General features: G+C 46.7%; 1 protein-coding gene across 3 annotated transcripts in view; it reads left to right on the top strand.

The window, feature by feature from the left end:
* PAK5 (p21 (RAC1) activated kinase 5) overlaps positions 1–16,765 on the top strand; it is a 159,814-nt gene that overhangs the window by 46,635 nt on the left and 96,414 nt on the right. The window lies entirely within an intron of this gene.

Below are 16,765 nucleotides of genomic sequence, written 5' to 3'. Positions count from 1 at the left end.
TCATTTGCTGGGATAGAGCAACAAGGGGGATTTTCAAACCACGCACGTTTTCAGGCGACAGCAGTGCCGTGTTTGTCTTGGCTTTGCTGTGCGCTTGGAGGCTCTGCTGGGCTGAAATGCGAGGATTTGTTTTGTAAGGGCATTTCCTCATATGTCGTCTTGGGGGCCAGTGATGTGTACAGGTTGTTTGGAAGCAGCCAACTTCAAGGGATTTCTCCAAGGAGTGTGTGCGTGGCATTGGGAAGCCACGAAGTAGAAATAATCCCTGTATCTGCTTGGCACGCTGAGACTATCTTAAAGTTGCCAGTCTCCCACTGCTGTAACACAGCAGTTTCAGGGAGTCTGGGCAAGAACCCAAGTGGGCACCGAACTGGGAGCCCTGCCCCGTGCAACCAGCTCTTGCTGTGCTGTAAAACATGCCACCCTGGGAGCACTGTGCTCCTGTAGGGACTGTGCCAGCCCGAGGGGAGTTCAGTCACATCACAGGCAGGGAATGAGCTGGGTGCTGGAGAAAGCTTTTCTGATTGAGGACAGAGATTTCGGGGAGGGTCCTGCTATTTCTCAGGCGGGCAGAGCAGTGCCAAGGCACGGAGTATAGTTATCTCTGACTTCAGCACATGAGCAGACAGAGCCTCTGCAGGATTGGGAAGAGCCTGGTAGGCTTGGGAATGAGACCAGCAAAGGTGAATGCTGCAGTGTCAGGACTTGGCATACCCCCAGCAGTGGGTCAGGAGGGAAGCTCCTGTGTAAGCTGTCAGCTCTCCTGCTGATTTCTCCCTGAGGCTGGACCCTTCTTGGTCAGGGTGGAAGTGCTGCTGATCACTGTCAGTGATCATCATCAGTAGCATCAGAGCTCTTTAAATAGTGTCGTCTTTTATTATTCTTTTTAATGTGGATCACTGTAAAGGGCCCCCCTGAGAAGGTGTGTGTTGTGTTGCAGGTGGGTGTTGTGTTTGTTCCCTACTCTGACTGGAAAGGTACTGGGAGTGGGGGACTGCCTGTCAGCACAATCCACGTTTTACTGGTCCTTCTTGTTCATCCTCCATGTAAACCTGCAGATCCCATCTCTTGGATCAATAGCACATTGTGTGCTATCACAGCAATCGAGCTCCAGGCACTTTTGGGATGGAGTTGCAGCCAGCTGCACCCCAAAAACACCTGCACACCCCACCCGGTACGTGTACAAACACACAGAGCTGTGTTTGGAGTGGACAGAGGGATGTAGACATTCAGTTTGCCTTTAAGTGGTTCCTGAGCAGTGAGAGGCAGCAGGACTCTGTGTGTTGGGCATCTTACCTTACTCACCAAGTGCTTTTAAAAATCCTTAAGCCTTTCATGCCAGAAAACTGGGGCAGGACATGGTAGCTTGGTAGAGTGTTACCCGCCAGGCTTTGAATTGGCAACCTGAGCCTTGTGGTCTGGGCCAGGAAAAGTTCATGGTCCTTTTTGCTGCCAAAAAAATTAAAATTCAAAACATTGCCTCTGCCAGAGGTGAATTTGCACCCCTTGCTTGCTGCATCTGCTGTCTGAGTGTGTACAGCTTCTGTGCTCCTCTAAACTCTGGAGCCTGAAAGTCAGCCCAAAAGGCAGGAGTGGGAGAGCTGGAGACACAGACTCCGATCATCCCTCGCCGGCCCGCGGGTGTTTTCACTTTGCCTCTCGATGGGGCCCGTTCCTGAATTTCCTCACTGTGCTTCCCAGCTGCTGGAGTTGGGGGAGTGCATTTCTGCGCTGGGTGCAGGAAATGTCGAGGTTTCACCTCAGCTGTGGGCTCATTTTTCGGAAAAAAAAAAAAAAAAAAAAGTTGTTGGAGCCCTTGGGCTTTAGATTAAAAAAAAAAAAAAAAAAGGAAGAATTTTAAAAAATCTTCTCTTTTTCTAGTCACCACCATTTATAACGAATTAGTGGCTCCACCTCTCGGCCGCCCGCGGGGCCGCAGCAGCGGGGGCTGGCAGAGCTCCTCGGTCTTTCGCGGGGAGCCGCAGCACTGGGTGATCCCCCCCGCCCATTTGAGGGTACTCTCAGCCCTAGATGAATTCCCCCCATCATTCTGGGGGATCCGCAGCCCCCGTGACCCCGCTGGAGCCCAGCAGCGGCTGCTGGCTGGCTGCTTCCCCCACCACAGCTCTTCGTATGGGGGATCTTTTCAGCTAACCCTTCTGACCTTCCCCAGAAACCCTCTGTTTTTAAGAGGTGAACCACCAGCTACCCAGAACCATGCAAAATTTATTTTATTTGTAACTCTTTTCACCCCAAGGAATGATTTCTCTCTTCAGGGGTTCTTAGTCGACAAATAAATATTAAAATGAGAGGTGCTAGTGCAGTCAAGAAAACACTTCCAAAGCAGTGATCTTCATTTTTTTTTCCCTCCCCACTACTGTAATATCTGGGAACAGTCAAGACCTGAGGCTTGCCCTGGGTTTTATCTCACCATATTCATAAGCATAAAGATATTTTGCCAGTAGGTGACCCGTGGGGGAGCAGTGACATGTCCACTGGCTCCACTGCTGGCTGTCACCCCGTTGGGGTTTTGCACTACAATTACCAAGCTGACTCCTCCAAGGGTATCCCCTGAATCCTTTCCTAACTGGCATTAACTCTTGGGCTGCTGCATCATTTTACTCAGTAGATTGTTCTTCAAGCCTGTTGAAGAAATTACTGGTTAACGCTCTGCTTCTGCACAGGGTTTGCTGTTTGTCATGTTAAGCAGCAGGATTAACTGAATATATCTGCCTTGTGAGCTGGGTTATTGAGTCATTCCCTGGGGTTTGCTGTGCCTCTCGAAGGTGTCTGGTTGTTTTCAGCAGCGTGATTTGGGATTTTCACTGAAGGGTGTGTGCTGGACATCTCATGGCAGGTTGGAGTCCACCTGGTCACAGCTCCCTCCACAAACTGGTGGCTTAGAAGGGGCAGAAAGTCAACCAAAGGGTGTGTCTTTGGGTCAAGTGAATTCAGGCAACATCTCTGTTGGAGGTTCAGTGCCTGTCAATGGCAGCTTGATTTGACCACGTGGTTCAAAGTGCCTCTGACAGGGAGCTCTATATTTTTTAAAATCTCGTGAGTTAAGCTCTGTATAATTAGAGATTTATCTTAAACCTCCTTCAAGCAGATCCTAAAGCTCTGATTATTTCCTGATCAATACCACCTTGGTGTTCCTAATACTACTGAATGAGCAATAAAAAAATGATATTTTTCCTAGAAACTGCATCCTTGAAGTCAGATCTCCAGGAAAGTTTTACAGAGGTACCACGGGGCTTTGAGGCACTTGGTGAGGTTTCAGGCCAGTGCAGTTGTCGTTTGACCTTCTTTTTGCTGCCTGCATTATTGAGGGCAGAATGATGCATCTCCAGGCAAGGGAAGATGGAGCTGGAAGGCACAAGCTGAGGGGTCAATCCCCCTCCTGATTCAGGATGTTGCTTCTGGGTTTACAGGTTTACTCTGCTGCCAGCCGTGGCTGTTGGCCAGGCCATGCTCCCTCCTGAGCTTGGCTATGTATTTTCCCTTTTGAAAAGCAAATACCCAAGTAGAAAGTATACATTTTAATTTTACAAAATAAATTATTTCAATAACATTAGAGTTCATGTTAGCTTTACAATGGCTTCACTACGTTCTGGGTTTATTCTGCTGTGGGAGTGGAGGCACAAATTTATTTTTTTTTTTGTGCTTTGGGCTGCACTCAGGAGAGTTGTGGAGATACAAGAGCTCAAAGGGAAGTGCAGTGAGAGCCATCAGAGGCCCTTTGGTGGGGGAGCAGCTTTTTGCAGGCTCTCCAGCAGTCTGTGGGAGCTCTCACAAAACAGCTGCTTCTCTTTTCCCCCTCCTGTTTGATTGAAATCCTTGCTGCAAAGCATTATACCTGCAAGAAAGATAACCAGGAAATTCAGTCCTCACCAGATTAAAATTGAATTCAGTTCCTCACTGAATGAAAATTGCTGTTTAAAGCCACAGAGCGTTGTTTTGTTCCCAAGTGCAGGAATAGAGTTTAATTTTTGCTTTATTCCCTTTGTGTTTGCTTTTCCTTCTTTCTTCCTTTTTCAGTAGCAACATGAAAAGAGGAAAAATTAGACTTAAAAAGAGAAAGAATGGAAAGAATGAGATGGGGGAGAATAAAAGTTGCCTTTTTTTTTTCCCCAGTTCCTTTCTTGAAAATGTTTATTGCTAGAAAAGTCACAGTGCTGGTCTGATCCCAGCTCAGTAAGTCTGGAGAACCTGTACATTGAGTAGGAATCTTGTCTTTCTTGGAGTGCTCTGATCTGATTTTTACTTTATCCTTCAGGCTTGCTAAAGTGAAATGAAAACAGTGACTAGCTAATGCTTTTTTAATTTTCAGTTTGGTACCAGTAGCAGTGGTTGATGGTAATAAAACAGTTCTTTCACTAATTATCTGGCAGCTTAGCCCTACCTGACTCCTCAAAAAGGTCCCAGCTGCTTATTACTGGAGGCATCTCAATGTCCTCTGATGTTTGACACCACTTTGCTATCCTGGTCATGAATCTAGAGAAGAAAATACCAGTGTCCTGGATGTTCCTTTGTGATTCAATAAAATCCTGACCTATTTATGCATCTCTCTCATTAGATGCTCTGGTTCTCTTCCCATTTTTCTTTTCTAAAGGCAAATTTCCTTTTACTTGAGGCTTCTTGCTCACTGTTAAATATTGTTCAGTCACAGCCTGCTAATTGAGTGGAGCAGGAGCAAAGAGGAGAACATGAAAAAGGCGACTAATAATGAGAGGTGCATAATGTAGGGACCGTGTGTCCACGTCACACCAAGAGAAGTTTCAGGGGTGCACAGCCCTCAGTGTCTGAAAACCAGTGTGTGAGCACATAATTACAGGACACACATATCACAGGGTCAAACTTCTATCCCACAGACAACTTTAAATTATTCATTTGTTAACTTGTAAGCACTGACCTTTTCGGTTAAAATATTCTCTTATGTCTTCAGTGCGTATAATTTCTTAAGTTTAAAAAAAAAAAAAAAGATACGATCTGTAAAAGTTTTTGAGACCTTCACAAACATTATCAGTCGGTTTCAGACCCTTAAGTTAAAACAAAGTCCTCTGTTAATTAACTTAACTAATAGATTGCCAAAAATAGAAATCTTTTGTCTTCTCCCTGATTTTGGCAGTGGGTTTTGCAGCCACTGAGGAATTGCAGTAATGTTCTAATGGTAGATCTTGTGCATCAGTGCCTTTCCTTAAATGCTTCTCTGAACCAAATTTCAAATCCTTGGAAAGGTCAGCTGTTCCTGAAACATTGTTGCTTGAAGAAATGGTTTCTGTTGGTTCTTGGCCTTCTGAAAACCCAGCTGGACCTCTGGCCTTTCTTACTGCCTCAGCCCTGCTGTGGCTGACCATGCTTGACCAGGCAAGGTGGACTAAATAATCTCATGAGGTCCTTTCCAACCTTGGCTGTTCCGTGATTCTTTAAGGATCATGTTGGTGGCTACCAAGTATTCCCTCCAAGTCAGTGAAAGAGCTCCTTTTTGATTATTGGGAATAATCCAGTGAAGGGCTAGTTGGGAAAATTAAATAGTGCTGGAAAATACGTTTTTCAGTGCTGTCTGTAAATCACCTGAGCGGGACCTTTGGTCAGGATCTCCCTTCGTGTGGTCAGCCCAAGTTTTACCTACAGCCCTCCTGTGCTTCATGGAGGTTCTCGGGGCTCTTTCCTGTTGAAGAACCTCGAGTCAGTGTCCAGGAATTGAGTTGGCATTAGAACCTGGAAACTCCGAAAAACAGAGACCCAGTGGAGATTTATCGAGTTTCACTGGACAGGAAAACATTAGTGATTCTCTCTAGAAAACCAGGAAACTCAGCACAGATCTTGAGAGCAGCAGAAGTGCCACAGGCAGGAGTTCTTCCCCATTTTTAAGATGACCTTATGTACCTGGCACATCTGTCTTGCTTGGGAAACCTGAGCAGTCAAGCAAGTCCCTGCCATAAACATTTTCCAAGTTTTTTGTAACCCTGTCAGCAACTGCCGGTTTAGAGAGTGGAACAAAATGGGTCTTTTATTTATAAGGGAAAAAAAGTACAAAATTCACCCTATGATTTGTTCATTTGACGGGTTCTTGGATTATTCAATGGGCCTTTAGTTGGACGAAATGAAAAATAAAGCATAGAAAAAGTACATAATAATTCATCAGAACAGCTCTTCCCCATTTAGAAATGCCAGTGCTGCTTTCCCTCCCTGTGTCAGCCCAGCTGATTAAACACCAAGCTCCTAATGCGAGAGATCCCTTGTTTCTCTGCCGCTGCCACACTGAGCCTTTAACTCCTCGCATCGCTAAGTCGTGTTTTATGAGATAAAATAAATCCTTTTCCCATCCTAAATCCTATATGAGTCAGTGTTATCCCACTTCTGCAGCTGAGAAAATTAGGTCAGACAGGAGAAATGACTTGATGGAGGCCACCAGGGAACTCTGTGTCGGAGTGACAATTAGGGTGGAGGAGCCCCGGGATAATCAGTCAGGTCCCAACATTTGCTGCATCCTTCCCACGCTGAAAAAAGCCAGTGGCATCACTCTTTTTTGTCCTTTGAAACTGCTGGGTGATGACAAAAATGGGTTATGTCTTGGGTTAAACACGCCTCTGAATACATTTCTTAGAACTGCCAAATAGTCCAACTCCCAAATTCCTTTCCTGTTCAGCATTAATATTAATGCAGATTTTCTGACTGAAACACGTGGGCTTTTCTTGAGTGTACAGATACCAAACTGACTTAAGCCAGAGAAGAAACTGTATTTGGGAAACCCTGAAAATCCTCTTTAATCAGAAGCTTATTAAATGAAGAGCAAAAACATGAACCGCTGATTTTCAAAATGGACACGCTCTGGTTTTCGGCTTCCCGTTTTCTTCCCCAGCATGATGACAGACGTGCCTTCTGCACCCACCACAGTCAGACTTTTCTTGAAGGTCAGGGGCTGAGGATTTAAAAATGAAACCTGACTGCAATTAAATTGCTTCTGCCTGTCAACACATTCTCTAGTTATATTACCAGTACAGATCAGAAGTATTTAGTGATCTCTGTTAGAGATTTGTCTGCGCAGAAAAACAAAGAAAGCGCCCTGCAGGGAGCTGAGCAGGTAAAATAAACACTCTGCTTTGGATAAGCTGTTGTGGAGGATTCTCCCATACAAAATACCTTTTCAATAACACCAACCACATGTGTTAGGTGTCCTTTTCACCTGCAGTGGTCCAATGTTTTACCTCAAGTACCTTCATTTCTGGCCTCTCCTCCCAAAGCGTTCCGGGCAAGCACCAAAGGGGCAGCACCAGGTCAGGGTTTGGTGAAGATGGTGTTTGTGGGGGTTTGGTTGTAGTTTAAATCCTCTTTCTTAGCATCCCAACCAACCTGGTGGCCCTCCACTGGCATCACTCCAGCCTGTCAACATCCTTCTCCTCCAGAAGGCATCGGAGCCCTGTGTGTTTTCCATATACACTTGCCTGGACTTAATGATTTCACTTGGAAAATCCTAATTGCTGCTGTATGGATGAATTGTGATCTTTCAGCAGTGTTTTCCCAAGCGCTGGTTTTTCTGGCCCAGCTCCCAGTCAGGCTTTGGTGCCTCCAGAGGGATTCAGCCAAAGCTGCCTTCCTGGATCTGTGAGATACAGCTCGTAGGCTCAGATAAGTTACAAACGCTGATGTATTTTCATTTTGTTTTTATACTTGCTGTCTGAAAACATATCGCTCCACTGCCTCCTCCTTACAGGGAGCACAAATCCCACTCCTGAAAGCCTGGAGTGCATCTCCTGAGCTGCTGCAAAGCCAGGCTTTCAGGAGCTGTTGTCAGAAATAGGGCCTCTTTATCTGCCTTCCCCTGTCACTGGTATCCATCTGAGGGAAGGGTGAAGTGTAAAGCAGAACACGAGGAGAGGCTTTTAATCACAGTGACACCCCCATCCTTCACTGCTTGGTGGGTTTGTTCCCAACCAAAGCACTGCTGAACAGTCTCTGGCTGTACTTCACATTTTTATGAGGATGCAGCTCCCATCAGCCTTTTACATTCTCCATTCCTCCTCCTGAAGTGTGTCTGGAGTTCACATTACTGTCTGGGAAGGTGCAGCGCCACTCCAGCAGGAGAGACAGGCACAGAAGGCTCCTTCCATCTGAGTTTCAAGGCTCAGCATCACTCTGAGCTTCAGTGCATCAGGTTTGGACTTCCCTACCTTATGCCCAAGGGAGTCTGACCTGGGCATTTCCCAGAATGTCTGTCATTACACTGCACCCAAAATGAGTAGCTTGACTCCTCTCTGTTACGTGACTTTCCTTCAAAGCAAACCTTCCCTGCCTGTTCAGGCAGTTCGTGATGTTGTGCCACAACATTCTGCTGATAACTGCAACCACAGAAGCTGCCTCTGTGCTTCGTGATTCAGACCTTAGCTGCTGCCAGTGGCTGTGGTGCAGTGTATGTGGGCATCTTCTGTGCCTTTGGAATATAACACAGGTTCTGCTTTTAGCATAAAAGTGTGCCATTCACAGGAGAACGATAATAAAATAGTTCCTCATGTCCTTTTCCTTCCCACATTACTGGAGCTAACCCAGCTCTGCCCTTAGACAGGAGAGCTTGGGCAGTAGTGTCTCAGCTGCCTTGAAGCTCAAATTGGAGGGCATGTTGTGGAACATCACATCAGACTGCAGACAGGATGTATCCCTCTGGTTCTGGATCCCTTCAGCACTGCATATTCAAGCTGGGTCAGTTATAATACAGCTTGAAGCAGAAAGATGAAAGAGCTGCAATTAACATCATCAAGCCCACATTTTCTTATGAACAGCAAATGCAAATGTTAATGTAGACAAGCAAAGACCTCTCCCAACCTCTGTATGTGCTGAAAATTTAGCAAGCACATCAATAATTCGTTCGTGGAGATACTCGTGAATATTTTTGTGTTTTAGCCTTGTCATCAGCAACTTCTCGGGATAATTATGTTGTGTGAAATGATTACTACAGAATGAAAGAGCAAGCTCCAGGATAGTTTGTCTCCATGGCTGTTCATTTCTCAGTGATATGAATGATAGTTTTAATCAACAGGTCTGTGCGACGGAATAAATTCCACTGTCTCACCATTGCTTTGGGGTGCAGGCTGTTCTCACCAATAACTATTTCTTTTGTAACCAGAAATAGCTTCTGCTGCATCCCAGCAAAGAAAGGGACACGTATGCTACACATGAGTATATTGTGCTTTATGGCTGTTGTTTCTAAAGCTACCCAAACAATGTGGATACCCGGATCCCCTCAGTGTTAATGAGCACAGAACAACCAAGCCCTTGGTTGCCCTGATTGGAAAATCTGTGTACACAGTGTCTAATTCAAAGGATGTAGAACTCGGTGGGTAGGCTCCTGTTGATATCAAAAGATATTAGACCTGGCCCACATCAAGGATTTCAGAGAAAGCACCAGCCACTTCCCACCCCAGCAAAGGGGTTTTGAGGTAATCCAGCTGACTTGGTGCTATGGGAACGTCAGAGAGGACTGATACAGCTGGGCTGGGAGTGAGCAGCCTCTAGTGCAGAGGGTCTGAAGTGCTGCAGCCCTTCAGCCTGCAATGGGATGCTCAAATTTCAGTGATTTCAGGAGGACTGTTGGGGGTTTGGTACCACAGGCTGCAGAAGCTGTGTCAGGGCAGGGATGGGCAGCAGGGCATTGAGAGAGCCAGGAAAACCTGAGTCCTTCCTTCACCTGCCTATTTACCCAGCTGGCAGCAAGGCTCTGCTTTAGCAAGGTGGTATTGCCCAGACCAGGCTGTGTCCATGCAAGGTGAGCTTTTCCTCGAGCCAACATATCTCAGTCCTCCTTGGCCTCAGTCAACATGTGACAGGAAAACTGAATTTAGGTGCTGTCCCCAGTTGACTCTTGGTTGCTCTCCTGGACATGCACCTCGAAGTCCTTGTTTTAATCAGTACTGAGCTGTTAACTTGTGCCTTTCCTATTTACCTCAGCTGGTGTTGAGCTGAGCCCCAGTGACAGCAGATAATTACAGTCACCCACAGAGGAGCCATTACACGAGTGGACTCTTGTTAAGGCTACTCTTACTACTGTGTAAGTGTGAGCAGAGCCATGGAAGTGACCAGGCTCTCTTGGCTCTTCTGCACTCCTCATGTTCCCTAAAGATTGCTTAGGTATGATCCAAAATTTCTTGATAATATGTATGCCTGAAAACCAGGCAAAATCTCTGCATTCTCCAGCCCCTTGCCCAGGGTGTAGCCAGAGGGCACGTTCCACTGGGTAAGAATCTGTTCCTTTCTGAACACAGCTCTCCAGCAGTCTCAGTGAGCTTTGCAAAATGACCTGGATGCAAGAGGCTGTTTCATCCATGCATTTGTAAGCAATTGCACTGATGAGGGAGCATGGATGTGTGTGGGGAGGGGTGTTACTCAGTCGTGGGTGAAATTAAACCAAGATTCTTTGGCTGAGTTTGCCATTCATCTAATGAAAAACCTGGTTTTCATTTGCTAACCTTCCAAATGTGTCCGTCTGTAATTAATGTGGTCTCTCCACCAAATATTGGAGTACCTCACATACATATAAGCAATTTGAGCTGAGTATGTATGTGTTCATGTTGGCTTTTCAGGGCCTAATGTTGTAACTGTAGGATTCACTTGGGTTGCGTGTTCTGTTTTTACTTTGTTTTCCTGGCAACTTGAGTCAAAAAACTCTTGGGTAGAAACAAATGCAATTACACGTGCAAAGAAGTGGACTTTAGCTGAATGAAAGAATATTAAGTGTGTTGGATACATAAAAACAGGTTTATCAGAACACATTTTGTATTCAGTGCTGTATTATCAAGTGAAGGTAATGTTACCTGAAGCCTGTAAATTGAACTGGTTTATGGTCTCCATGTTCTTCCTGTTTTATACCAGCAGCTCTCTGCCTTGTCTCTCATTTAATTTATTGGAAATAAGTGTTTCATTTTTCCAACTCTAGATTAACTTGTTCATTCAAAGCTAAACAAGCAAAGTAAGAAGATACTGTGTCTGCTGCAAGTTCCTTGTACTTCAGCAAGGCTTATCAGATGCCCCTTTATTTTTTCCTCCTTGATGCAGGATTCTTAAAGGCTGGTTTTATAAAGGCAGGAATCAGATAAATTCAGTAAAGGTTAACCATTCACAGTGGCACTGTAGTTAATAGCCTTGGAATGGAGACCAAGGAAATGGATGTTGACTTTCGGGGCTGCTTCGAGTGTTCTTGTCTTCCTGAAAGCTTCTTTCCTTCTTGCTTGTGGCATCTTAAGGGCTTTTCAAAGGATGAATAAAAATTCTCTAGGAAGGTAAAGCTGAGGAGCCACATGGAAAAAAGAACTGGTCTAAAACTGAAGATTGTTCACCTGGGAAACTAGAGGGGGAAAAATGTACTTTAGCATGCAGTGCATGCCTCATTGGATTTCACTAAATTGCCATTGCATTAGCACTGAATCACAGGAAAAACACAGCATTTCAGAAAGCAGGTAAAACCAGAATGACTTTAAATGATTTCTTGGATATTAAACTCACAGAGACTAAGATGTATTGTGCCAGCCTAATTATTTTGAAACACTGCAGGTAAATCAATGGACATACACTTAATTTTTAATTGTAGGGACCATCTATTACTTCCACCGTGTGGGCCAAGTCCTGCTCTCATTTGCACTTAATGAAATCTTACTACAGGCAGTAATTCTGTGTGAAATGGGCAGCATTTCAGCACTCCTTTGATGGTACATGTTGTGACAGAAAAACAGCCAAGAGCAGAACACGTGGCTCTTGCTTTCCCACTATCGGTGTGGAAGCGGTATTGCAAGGATCTCCACAAGGAACAGCACATGACAGCAGCCTGCCCACTAAAGAAAAGCACATGTTAATTTTGAGTGGTTTTCCAAAAGAAAAGGACCTCGTGGGTCTATATTGGGTCGGGTGAGCTTCTGCCACCCAAAATCAATGCAGCATCTGTGAGAAGTGATGACTTCTCTAATTCATTCAGCATTTGTCACCTTGGCTCTTACCTGCCGACTGCCGGGTTTAGGCAGTGCTGGGGATGTGCATTTCTGCTCCAGCTGAAAGCTTGTGGCCAGGAAAAACTGACTGTCATTGCCAAGAAAACTGGATGAGAGAAGTAGATTGCTCTTGCTTTGTGTTCTCCATGGAGCTAATTTACAGCTAGACATGGTAGACTTTTAAATTGTGACTGATTCCATTTAATGTTTGGTATTGCCAGGGGTGTTTGTGTGTTTTCCAGGCAGAACATTGCTGTAGCATTGTTCCCAGCTTATTTCTGGGTCCTTCTTGGGCTTCCTCATTAAAAGAACCCAGATTTTGAGCTCCCACAGGCAAGGACTGCTTTCCGTGCATTCTCTGTATGATTGTTTTCTTCAAGGACACCTACATGCCACTGTAAATCAGCAAAACTGTGCCCTTGTCACAGTGCTCTGGGGAGACAAGTCCTCCAAGCACTGAGGTGCCAATAAATAACACCACCAGCATCCTTAGAAGAGTCACTTCAGGGGTCTCTTCAGCACTGCCTGGGGGCAGCAGGTGGCCTTTGTGGTGGGATCCACAGTGCTCAAACTCTGTAATGCTTTTCACGCTCCCACCTCGTGACTGTTGAGGTCCAGGTTGCTCTGATGAGTGCCTTGGCATGTGGCAGAGGGGAGAAGCACGTGCTGTGGAAGGTGATAGTCATGTTTGCTTGCTTATTGTCATCACAACAGGGGTAAAAAATGTCCTAGCAAACACCCTGTCAGTTGAAATTTTGAGCTCTCTGAAAGTTTGCCTTTGTAAAATTGTGCCTTGGAAGCCTGCAACCCCTTCGGGGCTCCAGAGCTTTCTGTGCAAGCCAAATAACCAAAGTGGCCCTGCCTCGGTTCTCCACTGTTGATGAAAGAGAAAATGTGTTAATTTTATGGTGCTGCTGAGACGTCCCAGTACAGAGTTTACCCTGTGCCAGAGCGTGAGTGATGCAGCATCACTGTGCCTGGGCAGTGTGGGCTAGGTGAAAGTGTAATTCAGAGAAAAACATCATCAGTCCAAGTAACTCTTTAAAGTCACCCAGGATTATCCCAAGGTCCTACTTCCATCGTCCTCCTTTTGCTGCGCACTGATGTCAGAGCCAGCAAAACTTCACCCGTCCCCACCTTCCCTTTGGATCTGTGGTACGATGGAGGTGTCCTGCCCTAGAGATGCTCCTTGGGGAACGTGCCTCTCCTGTTGCTTCCATCCATCTCCCACTGCAGGCTGCCGGCATACCTGCCCTCAGCAGGGCTAAATCCCTCGGGACGAGCCAGTCGCGCATCGCCTCTCGGCAGCGGCACCCTTGGAAGAGGGGGATCTCTCGTTGCCATGACAATGAGCCTGTCGGGATGAATATTTCTTTCTGCGAGCAGCAATTCAAAGCTTAAAGCGATACTGCAGCCTCCCAAAGCTTATTAGTGCCACGCGTAAACAGAGCTGGGCAAAGCCTTGGGAAAAGAAAGGGGCGGGGTGGGGGGAAAGCTGGCTGGTGTTGTGGTCCCTTCCCCTCTCGAGCTTCGAGCAGTGGGGAGAGCGGCTGCTTTCTGCCTCTTTGTTCCCTGCCCTGGCACAAATCAAATCAAGCCTCCCTTCCCCCAGCAAAGCTCGTGCTAAGCTGGAGGACGCTAGAGCGAAAACGGATTAAAAAGAAAAATCATCCTTTCTGCAGCAGATGAAGAGGGTATCAATCAGCGAGATGGAGGGGGCTCTGCCCCAGGGCTGGGCTCGCAGCTGCTAACGAGGCCTTAAATCAAGGTGCTCGGGGGGCCTGGGCTGTCCGCCGACCCCTCCTCTGCCTTCTACACCTGTAACACCCCCGGGCCGAGAAGGGCAGCGGCCAAACCCGCTGCGGGTGTGAGTGCCCAGGAGCGCAGGACGAGCCGGAGCTGCCGCTCGCCACGCTGGAGGGAGCTCCTGAGACGGCAAAAGTGCTGCGTCGTGGTCCATCTCTGACAAATCAGACCTCGAACCGATGGAAACGGGTTATATTTCAGGATGCTTTTAATAGCTGATGTTGGCAGATGGGTTGTTTCTTTTCAGATCTATGAAGAGTTAGGTTTTTTTTCTCCCCGTGTAAATTAGTCGTATGTGGGTTGTAAACAGTCTAAATAGGTCTTGAATATTTTTTTTAAGCTTTTACATACAAAATTCGACTTTCTTGGAGCCATGTGACTCTGGGAGCTGGGGGAGTGAATTCTCAGTTCGAGGGCGACACTGTCGATTATCCTTTCCACCATCAGCTGTCCCACAAACCAGGGCTGGCACAGGCAGAGTGCAGGGGAGGGGGGCTTTCAGCCAGCCCTGTCAACTAAAAAATAGAGTGAAAAGTTGGGAAGAGTGAGCAAAGCCCTGCGGACGAGCCAGCGTGGGAGCTGGGACGTGCTCCTTGCTGTGGGTTGTGCTCAGTGTGGCTGGTGCCGGTGCCCACAGGTCACCTGGCAAGAGCACCCACAGAAAGAAGGGGGTTCTTGCAAGCAGGGGCAGAGAACCAGCTGGGCACTGGAGGGCTGGGGGAAAGATTACAAATAAAACAAACAAGGTTGCTTTGTGCAGGCCTTGGCAGCCTTGAAACGTGGGCTAAAACTGGTGAAAGCCACCGAGAGGTGAACGCTGAGTAAGGACAAGTGAGACTGTATCTTCCTTGTGCTGGTTAAAGATTAGCTGTGTTTTGGCACTTTTCCTCGGTTCTTGGTTCTATTTGCTTCAACCACTGGGTGCTGAGCAATGGTGATAAACCCAAAATGCTGCAGCCTTTGTGGAGGGAATGTCCCCAGAGCACCCAGGGCAGTGAGGCTGAGAAGGGCTTACAGTGCTCCTACCCACAGTGGGAGACCCAAAATAACCCCATGACAGCACTGAGTGGAGGATGAAAGGGATTTTGGCTATAAGGTGTGATCTGTTACCAGAGTCTGATGTGGTGCTGAAGGACTCTCAAGCACAGACAGCTGGATGTGGTATTCCTAAAAGGCCTTGAAATACAGAGTCAGGACCCTGCTCCCCACAAAATGCTGGTTTTTTTCCCTGGTGTTTTGCCAGCAGGAATGGATTAAGGGAGGATTCCCTCATTTGGGAAGGGGGGGACTCCTTAATCCCTAAAGCCTGGATTTAAAGATCCTGGAGAGAGTAATCACAGACAGTGGATTAGCATCTGCTAGGGAGCCTGGCAGGAGAGGGCAGCATGGCACTGCCAACCCCAGGGTTGGTCCTCACCCTCGTCTGCAGCTCCTTTTCCCAGGCCTGTGTCTTAGATATACTTTTTCACCTGAAAACACAAAACTCACAGAAAGGAAGACGTTAAAAAGAGCATTTCCTCAAGTCGTGGATGGTTTTCCTGCAAGTGAGAAATGTGTAAAACATGGCTGGGGCAGGTGACAAATGATAGCAGGGGGTGTGGTGTTGTGTGTTTGGTTTTTTTATAACCACCTTTAAAATTGCTCTGCAAAGGCTTCTGCCATGACAAACTGAGTCATCCTTTAGCTAGAAGAAGAAAAGAAGGAGATGCTTGCCAGTCAACAGAAACCAGCTGGTGTAGGGCCAGCCCCCTACTGCCTGGAGGTGTGTTGGCCTCCAGCCATGCAAGAAAACCCATAGTTGGTGCCTTGTTTGTGTGGGAAGCCTGGAAAACAGAGTTTGTGGCAGCGTGGCCCTCATTTGTTACTTACTGTGGCTCATGCACTGCTTTTCTCTGAGAATGCCAAACTCAGTCTTTTCAGAAAGGTCTGACTACCACTTTCTCCTTCAAAACACAACCTTAAAACGTGCAATTTCTATACAGATATAGCACAAGTGGAGCGTTTAGCCTGGCTAAGGCATATTCCCCCTGGGAGATCTTGCAGGAGAAATGGACCATATTGGCTTTTCCAACTGGCCTTAGGTATTGCTGCAGCAGCACATGAACTCAGCCGAGTGTGTGTTTATCTGGCAGGAGGCAGTTGCCTCAAACAGAGTGAGGATCAGCTCCCCAAGAGGTTCACCACTTCAAATTTAAAACTGCATTATTTATTCAGACAGGATTTTCTGGCAGCAAACCTTGCATCCTTTTCTGCATGCTCTGTAGTCAGGAGGAAGGATGGTGCTATGCTTGATGGTCCCCAGAGCATGCCCTGTGCTCCTGGCAGAGGTGGAGAGGTCAGCAGAGATGGGCGAGTGCCAGTCGACCCACCTCGGGCTGGGGAGCTGGAGCTTCAGGCCCTGCTGGGTGTTGCCTTCTTGGTTGCATTCTTTAAAAGTTCCCTTTGGGAATTTTGGATCACCTCTCTGCACGCTGCCCTGTGACAGGGCTGGTGCTGCTCCACCCGAGCCTTGCAAGTGTGGCTCATCAGCCACCTCAGCTTTCAAGTCTAAAATGATCATCTCCTACTGTCAAATCATTCCCCTTTGTACAGACCTTCGCTTTCAGAGGATCTTCAGACCCTCTGGATCCTCCTCTTGCAGGTCTTTGCCATCCCCATGAAGCTTTCCTGGCTGTGGATGGTTCCATTTAAAGCCCTCTCCTAATTGTGTATGAATCCATCCTCTATATGAGACACCACTGGTGAAGTACATACAGACAGTGCAGTGGAAAGGGAAGCTCTGTAATGTCACAGCTACCAAGAGCCTGATCCCCTTCTGCATAAGTCACCAAAACAGACTCAGAAGAGTAGGGAGCAGTCCTGGTTTTCTAACAGTTTCCAGCATGACTTTGCACTGGTAAACTGTTTCAGCCCAGATTTTCTTTAAGGCATTCATTGCCAGATTTCAAGAGGAATCAAATAAATACCTCTAAAGATCTGATCCT

The sequence above is a fragment of the Manacus candei genome, unplaced genomic scaffold (assembly GCF_025592945.1).
Source record: "Manacus candei isolate 608988 ecotype Guabito, Panama unplaced genomic scaffold, ASM2559294v1 h1tg000035l, whole genome shotgun sequence".
Classification (NCBI taxonomy): domain Eukaryota; kingdom Metazoa; phylum Chordata; class Aves; order Passeriformes; family Pipridae; genus Manacus; species Manacus candei.
Note: the sequence above shows the minus strand (reverse complement) of the source record. Positions and strands in the feature narration are given on the sequence as shown.